The sequence below is a fragment of the Bombina bombina genome, chromosome 4 (genome assembly GCF_027579735.1).
Source record: "Bombina bombina isolate aBomBom1 chromosome 4, aBomBom1.pri, whole genome shotgun sequence".
Lineage (NCBI taxonomy): Eukaryota > Metazoa > Chordata > Amphibia > Anura > Bombinatoridae > Bombina > Bombina bombina.
In genome coordinates, this window is record NC_069502.1 from 796,902,960 (window position 1) to 796,913,230 (window position 10,271).

Consider the following 10,271-nt stretch of genomic DNA (forward strand, 5'->3'; position numbering starts at 1 on the left):
GCAAAAAATCTTAAAAACATAATATCACCAAGTGAATTCAAGAAAAAGGTTTCCCATAACCACAACACAATTGATCTTAATAATGAAAAAGTTGAAGGTTATTTCCCTTGCATATCCTGCAAATCTTGCAAACATAGTAGCAAGATAAAAACCATAGAATCTACTAATAATAATCAATACATCAATATCAAAGAAATTATACGCTGTTCTGATAGGAATGTTATATACTGCATACAATGTTTATGTGGTTTACAATACTTTGGTCAAACTAGCCGTATGCTCAGAGACCGCATAAGAGAGCACCTTCATCATATAGAACATAAATCAACCAACACTAACTTATACAAACATTTTACTGAACATCACAATGGCAACACCCAAGACATGAAATTTTGGGGAGTTAAAAAAGTTTTCCTCAATCCTAGAGGTGGTAATTTAGAAAACCTCCTACTTAGAAAAGAAGCGGAGTACATCTACTCCTTTAAAACTCTACACCCACATGGGTTAAATATGGAGTTCGATCTGAATTTTATAATCTAAATTATCAAATTCAAGTGTCTATTTATATACTGCGATAATTAGTTAACTAGTATACTTTAAAATATATTACATTTGAAAAAATATTGTCATAATATTATATTAACATGGACTTCAACAAAAGTTTCATAAAGAACAAAAATACCTGAGACTCCAAACTACAAGCATCTATAACAGGGCTAAGATTAGCACTATATCTCAACCTTTTTTTCCCAAGTTATCACATTACCTGATTACATATATCCCATTGTTTTATCAAACAACAATTTAGTAAGAGGGCACACTCACAAATTTCACCAGATAAAGCATTAGATCACATTTCAAATATTTCAAACTGTTTAACACTTATCACTAACAACTTGTCTATCTTGTAATACTCGCTAATAAATGTGAAAAAATGCTCTAAAAATTGGAGCTAGGATTGGTCACAAATTGACCAATCACTACTCACCTACACCTTTAAAAATGACCGCGAACACTCTCAGAGGCATCTTGATAAAGGCACCCGCCGAAACGCGTAGATTTGCCCTCCTGAGTGTGCACCCTCTTTTGATGCTTTATGCCCACACTGTGGGATGTTGAACTTATAAGCGGATTCACCATAACTAACGTTTGAACGCTGACAAGCGCAAAAAAGAAGCATTTCACTACAAGGAACCTCTACGGACAGATAAAATTGTCCCGGTCCTCAGAACCTTCAAAGTAAATTTACCTGTATCTGAAACTGATATCAGGATCCAAGATAATATCATCCAGAAATACCACAAGCCTCTTAGAGACTCCAGCAAACCCTGAACATCAAATTCACCATATTAATAGGGTAAACAGTCTCAGAGACCAACGATCACGATTTTGACCAAAGACCGAAATACCAACAAACACTACAAGCCTCCTAGAGACTCCTGCAAACCCTATACATCAAATCTACCACAAACAAGGTAAAAAGTCTCGGAGACCAACGAGTCCTTCCTTTTATCAAATATCAAACATCACATCTACAAGTGAAATTGGCAAAGAAACCTTAAGCACATCGATTTCTCCAGATATATCCAATATAGAAACACCAATTGTCTCTCCTCCTAAAAGACTTGCAAAAATTTGAAACAACGTTACAACTTTTCTTTTCATAAGTTGCAATTTTTGACCTTTTAAGATAAAGAGCGTCTTAAACATAAGACTGTCATCTATTTCCTTTTGTCTCCTCAACGGCCTATCCTGGACATATACTAAGGCCATTTTAAAAGTTTTTTATTCAAGACAAAAACGTGAGTAAAAGTAAAACATTCATATAAAAAACTTTCTAAACAAAAAACGAAATCAATCAAATTAATTGATCAGACTATATGAACAAATTGAAAACAAATCAAAAAGATTGCTCATAATTCTCCAATGTTGTCCTTATATAATTGTATATTGTTTTTAATGTTTTAAAGTATTAGAGCTCTATACTTACAATTCAACTTGTTTTAAGTGTTTTAAATAAATACTATCTATATATAAGCTAAATTACTTTTATTTTCATTTCTACTGTGATAATACACATAGTGAAAAACACTCTGACACAACTCTCTTAACCCACACCGTAAGCTCCCCTCACCTTGGTTAATTCACGTTTCATTTATTAGACAGTCGTTTGAAGGAACAACTGTCAATTATTGTAGGGTACAGAGCGAGGTTACAAAAACTATTTTCTTTAGATAAAAATTATTTATCTCTAAATATACACACACTAGGTGCACTCACTCTATACTTGTTCCTCCAAAAACACATTAATTCTAACCAGAGCAAATTTATTTATATATTAGAACTTAGATAATAACTGTATAATACTGTGACAAGTAATTTGTTTACCCAGAGTACAAATAAAAATTCATATTATACTAAATAAGTTCTAGCTTACCAGGGAAATTATATATAAAATCACTGAGAGGCGCTGACATAAAGTCAACATTAATTCCCCATTGATATATAATAGAACATCACACCAGTGAACGTCTGTGTTGATTTTAATAGTGTGTTACCCTTATTTTAAGTTTATTTGTAAATAAAAGTTATATTTTAACATACCTTGAACTACCACAACCGCCCAGTAGTCTGGGCCCAGAGTGCTTTATGTGCATACTTTTCAGTAGATATTTGCAAATCTCTAGCAACATTCTACTTTTTGTTCTAAACTCCATGGGGCCTAGTTATCAAGCCGTCAACCTCAAATACGCTGGAATTCCGCAGCGTATTTGTGGCGAGGCTGATTCGCCTTAGTTATCAAAGGCTACAGACCGGCAAAAGTAGAATTTTGTGACGTAAACTTCGATCCGCAAGACTCAGTCCGACACAGATCGATTCTTACGTCACTCCAGATGTTCCGCACACAAGTGCGGCACAATCTGACTACTTTTGCTAGTTATCAAAAAACTAGCAGGTACGCTCGGCACTTTTGCGGCCCAGCGTACCTGGTTTTCAAACCGCCACCCTGGAGGCGGCGGATCCCATAGGAATCAATGGGAGTCTGACCATAGCGAAAGTACAAGTTCGCTGCTGACAGACATCCCATTCATTCCTATGGGAAATGTCTACACCTAACACCCTAACATGTACCCCGAGTCTAAACACTGCTAATCTGCCCCCCTACACCGCCGCAACTAAATAAAGTTATTACCCCCTAAACCGCCGCTCCCAGAGCCCACTGCAAGCTACTCTATACATATTAACCCCTAAACCGCCGCTTCCGGAGCCCACTGCAACTCTTATAAATGTATTAACCCCTAAACCGCCGCTCCCGGAGCCCACCGCCACCTACATTATACCTAGTAACCCCTATCCTGCCCCCCTATACCGCCGCCCTCTATAATAAAATTATTAACCCCTATCCTGCCGATCCCGCACCTCGCCGCAACTAAATAAATCGTTTAACCCCTAAACCGCCGCAACCTATATTAAATTTATTAACCCCTAATCTGCCACCCCTACACCGTCGCCACCTATAATACATTTATTAACCCCTATCCTGCCCCCCACTACACCGCCGCCACTGTAATAAATTTATTAACCCCTAAACCTAACACTAACCCTAGCACCCCCCTAACTTAAATATTAATTAAATACATCTAAATAATATTACTCTTATTAACTAAATTAATCCTATTTAAAACTAAATACTTACCTGTAAAATAAACCCTAATATAGCTACAATATAAATAATAATTATATTGTAACTATCAAAGGATTTATTTTTATTTTACAGGTAACTTTCAATTTATTTTAACTAGGTACAATAGCTATTAAATAGTTATTAACTATTTAATAGCTACCTAGATAAAATAAACTGAAATTTACATGTAAAATAAATCCTAACCTAAGTTACAATTACACCTAACACTACACTATACTTTAATAAATTATTCCTATTTAAAACTAAATACTTACCTGTAAAATAAACCCTAAGATAGCTACAATGTAATTAATAATTACATTGTAGCTATTTTAGGATTTATATTTATTTTACAGGTTAATTTGTATTGATCGGAACAGCCAATAGAATGCAAGCTCAATCTGATTGGCTGATTGGATCAGCCAATCGGATTGAACTTGAATCTGATTGGCTTATTCAATCAGCCAATCAGATTTTTCCTACCTTAATTCCGATTGGCTGATAGAATCCTATCAGTCAATCGGAATTGAAGGGACGCCATCTTGGATGACGTCCCTTAAAGGAGCCTTCATTCGTCGGTAGTCCGTCGGTAAAGAAGGATGTTCCGCGTCGGCGGGATGAAGATTGAAGACCGGCTTGGAAGATGACATCGCCCGGATAGAAGACTTCTTCAGCGCCTCTTGGAAGATGACATCGCCCGGATAGAAGACTTCTTCAGCGCCTCTTGGAAGATGACATCGCCCAGATGGAAGAATTCTTCAGCGCCGCCTGGATGATGACTTCATCGGATGGAAGATTTCTTCAGCGCCCCTTGGATGATGACTTCTGGCGCTCCGGATCTCCTCTTCGGTTCCATCGCTGCTCGGCTGAAGACGACTCAAGGTAGGATGATCTTCAGGGGATTAGTGTTAGGTTATTTTAAGGGGGGTTTGGGTAAGATTAGGGGTATGTGGGTGGTGGGTTTTAATGTTGGGGGGGTTGTATTTTTCTTTTACAGGCAAAAGAGCTGAATTCTTTGGGGCATGCCCCCACAAAAGGCCCTTTTAAGGGCTGGTAAGGTAAAAGAGCTTTGAACTTTTTTAATGTAGAATAGGGTAGGGAATTTTTTTATTTTGGGGGGCTTTGTTATTTTATTAGGGGGCTTAGAGTAGGTGTAATTAGCTTAAAATTGTTGTAATATTTTTTAAATGTTTGTAACTTATTTTTTTTATTTTTTGTAACTTAGCTTTTTTATTTTTTGTACTTTAGTTAGTTTATGTAATTGTATTTAATTGTAGTTATTTGTAGGTAATTTATTTAATTAATGTAATGATAGTGTAGTGTTAGGTTTAATTGTAACTTAGGTTAGGATTTATTTTACAGGTAATTTTGTATTTCTTTTAGCTAGGTAGTTATTAAATAGTTAATAACTATTTAATAACTATTCTAACTAGCTAAAATAAATACAAATTTACCTGTAAAATAAATATAAATCCTAAAATAGCTACAATGTAATTATTAACCTCTTAAGGACATACGACGGATTTTTTCCGTCATAAAACAATTGAATAAACTGAAAGCTGTGTCCTTAAAGTGTTAATTACATTGTAGCTATCTTAGGGTTTATTTTACAGGTAAGTATTTAGTTTTAAATAGGAATAATTTATTAAAGTATAGTGTAGTGTTAGGTGTAATTGTAACTTAGGTTAGGATTTATTTTACATGTAAATTTCAGTTTATTTTATCTAGGTAGCTATTAAATAGTTAATAAATATTTAATAGCTATTGTACCTAGTTAAAATAAATTGAAAGTTACCTGTAAAATAAAAATAAATCCTTTGATAGCTACAATATAATTATTATTTATATTGTAGCTATATTAGGGTTTATTTTACAGGTAAGTATTTAGTTTTAAATAGGATTAATTTAGTTAATAAGAGTAATATTATTTAGATGTATTTAATATTTAAGTTAGGGGGTGCAAGGGTTAGTGTTAGACTTAGGTTTAGGGGTTAATAAATTTATTACAGTGGCGGCGGTGTAGTGGGGGGCAGGATAGGGGTTAATAAATGTATTATAGGTGGCGACGGTGTAGGGGTGGCAGATTAGGGGTTAATACATTTAATATAGGTTGCGGCAGGGTCCGGGAGCGGCGGTTTAGGGGTTAAACTATTTATTTAGTTGCGATGAGGTGCGGGATCAGCAGGATAGGGGTTAATAACTTTATTATAGAGGGCGGCAGTATAGGGGGGGCAGGATAGGGGTTACTAGGTATAATGTAGGTTGCGGCGGTGTTCGGGAGCGGCGGTTTAGGGGTTAATACATTTATAAGAGTTGCGGCGGGGTCTAGGAGCGGCGGTTTAGGGGTTAGTAACTTTATTGAGTTGCGGGGGGCTCCGGTATAGGGGGTAGAACAGTGTAGTTTAGTGTGGGTGCTTAGTGACAGGCTAGCAATAAAGCTGTGAAAAAGCCGAAGAGCAGCGAGATCGGATGAGTGATAACTCTCACAGTCCGCTGCTCATCGCCCCGTACTTGGTGCGCGGCGGCGAAGGTAGGCGAGCTTAGGCGGGCGTATTGGGCCGGTCGAAGGCAGGAAAGTTGACACGTTGATAACTAGGCCCCCATGTATGAATCTGCAGCTCATATACAAAACACTATAGACACCTTTGGCAAGGTGTGGTTCTACTGGATACTCCAGGGAGGCTCCTTATAATACCAGCATGGACGGGAGGCAGTAGATTAAGGCAAGGTCATAGAGAGTCAAACAAGGTCAGATCCCCATTAGGAAATGTATATAGAAACATACATTAGGAGATGTTAGTGTCACAAGCTCTTTAGATATATAAAGCATTCAAATGGCTAATTCCATGTGGAAGACTATGTATTGTATGCAATAGGGTGACAAAGTTTTTTTTTCCCGTTACTTTGTTTTATGTTAATTTTGTTTAGAATTGTTACATCTCATTAAATATCCATGTTAATCTTTAGTGAGAGAAGATCTATAAGTGTTAAACAGAAGGACTCTAGTGTCACAAATCTCACTCCAGAAGAGAAGTTATGAAGGGATTCAAATAGGATCAATACTTTAAAATGCATATGGAACTAGGGCCTTATTTCTGACATAATGAGAATGTAATTGCACTGTTTGTACATTGTTAAAAATGTCAATAAACATTATTTCAATCTATAAAGCCATTAATTGAAGATATGTATATGTATTATTCCTGTTAGCATATTTTCTATTTAACCTATGTTGCTTGCTTCAAAACAGTGATCTGCTATAATGTATAATTGTAATGGTTGTTGGTTTGTAATTAGGAGAACACGTTTGGACATCACATCACACAAAAAAAATCTAATCAACAGGGACAGCATGTTATGATGTTGTCTCATTACACTTGTAAAACATACTCTGCAAACAAGCTGCCTCCATGGACCTGGTCCCATAGAAGCCTATTGAAAGTGTGCTCCACAAGTGTAAGAAGACAACATCATCACATAATTATCCTTTAAACATTAACTTTAAATTTACAGAAATAAAAATTTAAAAAATGACTTCTTCCTCCTTCCCATGACAATGAGGCTCTGGAGTGGGCAAACACACCGGGTTTCAAGCAGAGCAGCCTTGTACCAAATGATTTGTTATTGAGATCCATACAGATCATTACGTCTTTTCCTGGACACTACAAATTTGTATTTAACATCGCTATTGGCGTACAAGTGTCTGACATTGTCAAAAAGCCCTTCAGATGCGCCTCCATAAGATATCCCCCTGGGTTTTCTTTTTTTCCTTTATTGCTACTCAGTAGTGTCCTCATTGGAGATGGTTAGGAAAGAGGGGAAGGAGGAGGCAGATGATCTGATGGGACAGGGGCTGCAGATGGACCAGGTGAAAACAGGAGCTGATGGTCCAGGCTGTTGCGGTGTTACCAATTCTGGCAAGGCTCAGCTGGCCACCTCCCGGAGGACCTGTAATATGTTATTTTGAACATGTTTCTTTGTCTTTCTATCAGGGTGCTCAATGCGGTGTTGATGAACTGTGTTTATCTTGTGCCCTCCAGGAGTCCTGTATTTTTTTGTATGATGACCCTCATCAGCTCCACCTCGGACAGTGTGGGGGGATGTTTTCTGCAGGGGGTGCTGCTGCAGGGGGATTCTCCTGTTCTCTCCGAGGCGGCGTCTCACCTTCTGGGTCACTCTCATGCCTGGGTGGAAGAGGAGAAGCATCATCTTCCTCATGTGAAGATCTCCTTGCCACAATATGCTGTTTTTCCTCCTCACTGGCCTCAGATCCTGTATATTTTTTAATTAAAAAAAATATGAGATATTAGTACAGTTCAAAATAAATATGTAAATGTTATAGTTTAAAGTATATTAATGAGGCTGCCTTAGTAATTCAATTATTTCCAAAAGAAATCAATACGATTTACGTATTTGAAAACCTGTCTCGGATATATAGATGATCAATATTTACTTATTTTTGTGTGCATCTTAAATATTTTTAAATGCACACATAATCTTGAGGCTAGATACTAATGTGATAGTTTTATTTAAAGAAAAGGTTTATCAAGGTAATTCTTAATGTGTTTTCTGAATAATCATATCCATAATTTATTTTGTCTGTAAATGAGTTATGAAGTGGATGTAAAGTGATTATTTGTGTCCTTACCAGTATATGAGAAGCGCAGCTCCCAGGTATTGATCCCTTCATAGATCCCAACTGTGGCTACCTCAAAGATGTTGGGATGCAGCATTTCCTCCCATCGGCAGTACATGAATCTCTGCTCCGGGCTGCCACCGGTCCCAAAAGTCACTTGCCAGCTTTTTCTTTTCCTCACTTTTATAGTACCAGTAGGGGTGCTGTATAGATTTGAAGTCCCTCCTGAAGTTCCCACTGGGTTGACAGCATCCCTGATCTTCTTCCACAACTTTTTCTTCACTGCAGGGATGGTCTGTGCCTGCAGCCTCCTAACCCTCTGCATATAGGCCATTATAAGAGTCTCCTCCTCCATGGAATATCTCTCATCCCTCGTCTGGGTGTCCCATGTGATGTGAGGCTCTGGTGTTCTCTGGACTGTATTGTGCCCTGTCTGTGTCCCTGCCTTGCCCCACTGGGCCCCGCCACCTGTTCGTTTTCAACAAGGTTGCTTCGCTGTCCTCTCCCACTCTCCTCCCTACTCTCTTCCCAACTCTCGTCCCCCATTCCCCCGGATGTAGCGTCTGATGGCTGAGATAATCCACTTCCCAACTGTCTACACCTGGTATATGAATCGCAGTGATTAGACAAGAGTTGGATTCCGCCCAAGAAAGTATTAGAGATACTTATTTCATTGCTAGGGTACTTCGAGTCCTTCCCTTGATGATTGACATATGCCACTGTTGTGACATTGTCTGTTTGAAACCAAATATACGGTTCTCTCTTTAAAAGAGGCCAAGCCTGAAGAGCTCTGAAAATGGCACAGAGTTCTAATATTGATTAGTAACCTCACCTCTCAAGGATTCCAAACTGCTTGTGCTGTCAGAGACCCCCAGACAGCTCTCCAACCTGTGAGACTTGCATCTGTTGTGATCACAGTCCAGGTGGGACGAACAAAGAAGGCCCCTTGAACATAAGGTGATGGTTCAACCACTAAGTCAGAGAGAGTTGAGTGTTGGGATTTAAGTATATCAGTTGTGATATCTGAGTATAATACCATGGTGCAACATGTAAGGCTGTAGAGCTCTCATATGAAAACAAGCAAAAGGGATCGCATCTAATGCTGCAATCATGAGACCTAAAACTTCCATGCACATAGCCACTGAAGGGAATAATAGAGACTGAAGGTTTACACAAGCTGAAACCAATCTTAGTTGTCTCTTTTCTGTTAGGGATAGAGTCATGAACACTGAATCTATCTGGAAACCTAAAAAGGTGACCTTTGTCTGAGAAATCAATAAACTCTTTGGTGAATTGATTCTCCAACCATATCTTTGAAGAAACAACAGAAATTGTTTTGTGTGAGATGAAAAGATGAGCTAGTACCAAGATATTGTCCAAATAAGAAAAAAACACTGCAATACCTTACTCTCTGAATACAGATAGAAGGGCACCTAGAATTTTTGAAATATTCTTGGTGCTGTTGCAAGGACAAACGGAAGAGCAACAAATTGGTAATGCTTGTTTAAAAAACGAGAATCTCAGAAATCGATAGTGATCTGGATGAATCTGAATGTGAAGGTAAGCGTCCTGTAAGTCTATTGTGGATATTAAGTGACCTTGCTGAACAAAAGGCAGAATAGTCCTTATAGTGATCATCTTGAAAGTTGGGACTCTTACAAAACGATTTAAAGTTTTCAGATCCAAATTTGGTTTGAAAGAATTTTACTTCTGGTACAATGAATAGATTTGAATAAAAACATAATTTATGCTTACCTGATAAATTTATTTCTCTTGTAGTGTGTTCAGTCCACTGGTCATCCATTACTTATAGGATATATTCTCCTTCCCAACAGGAAGTTGCAAGAGGATCACCCAAGCAGAGCTGCTATATAGCTCCTCCCCTCACATGTCATATCCAGTCATTCGACCGAAACAAGACGAGAAAGGAGAAACTATAAGGTGCAGTGG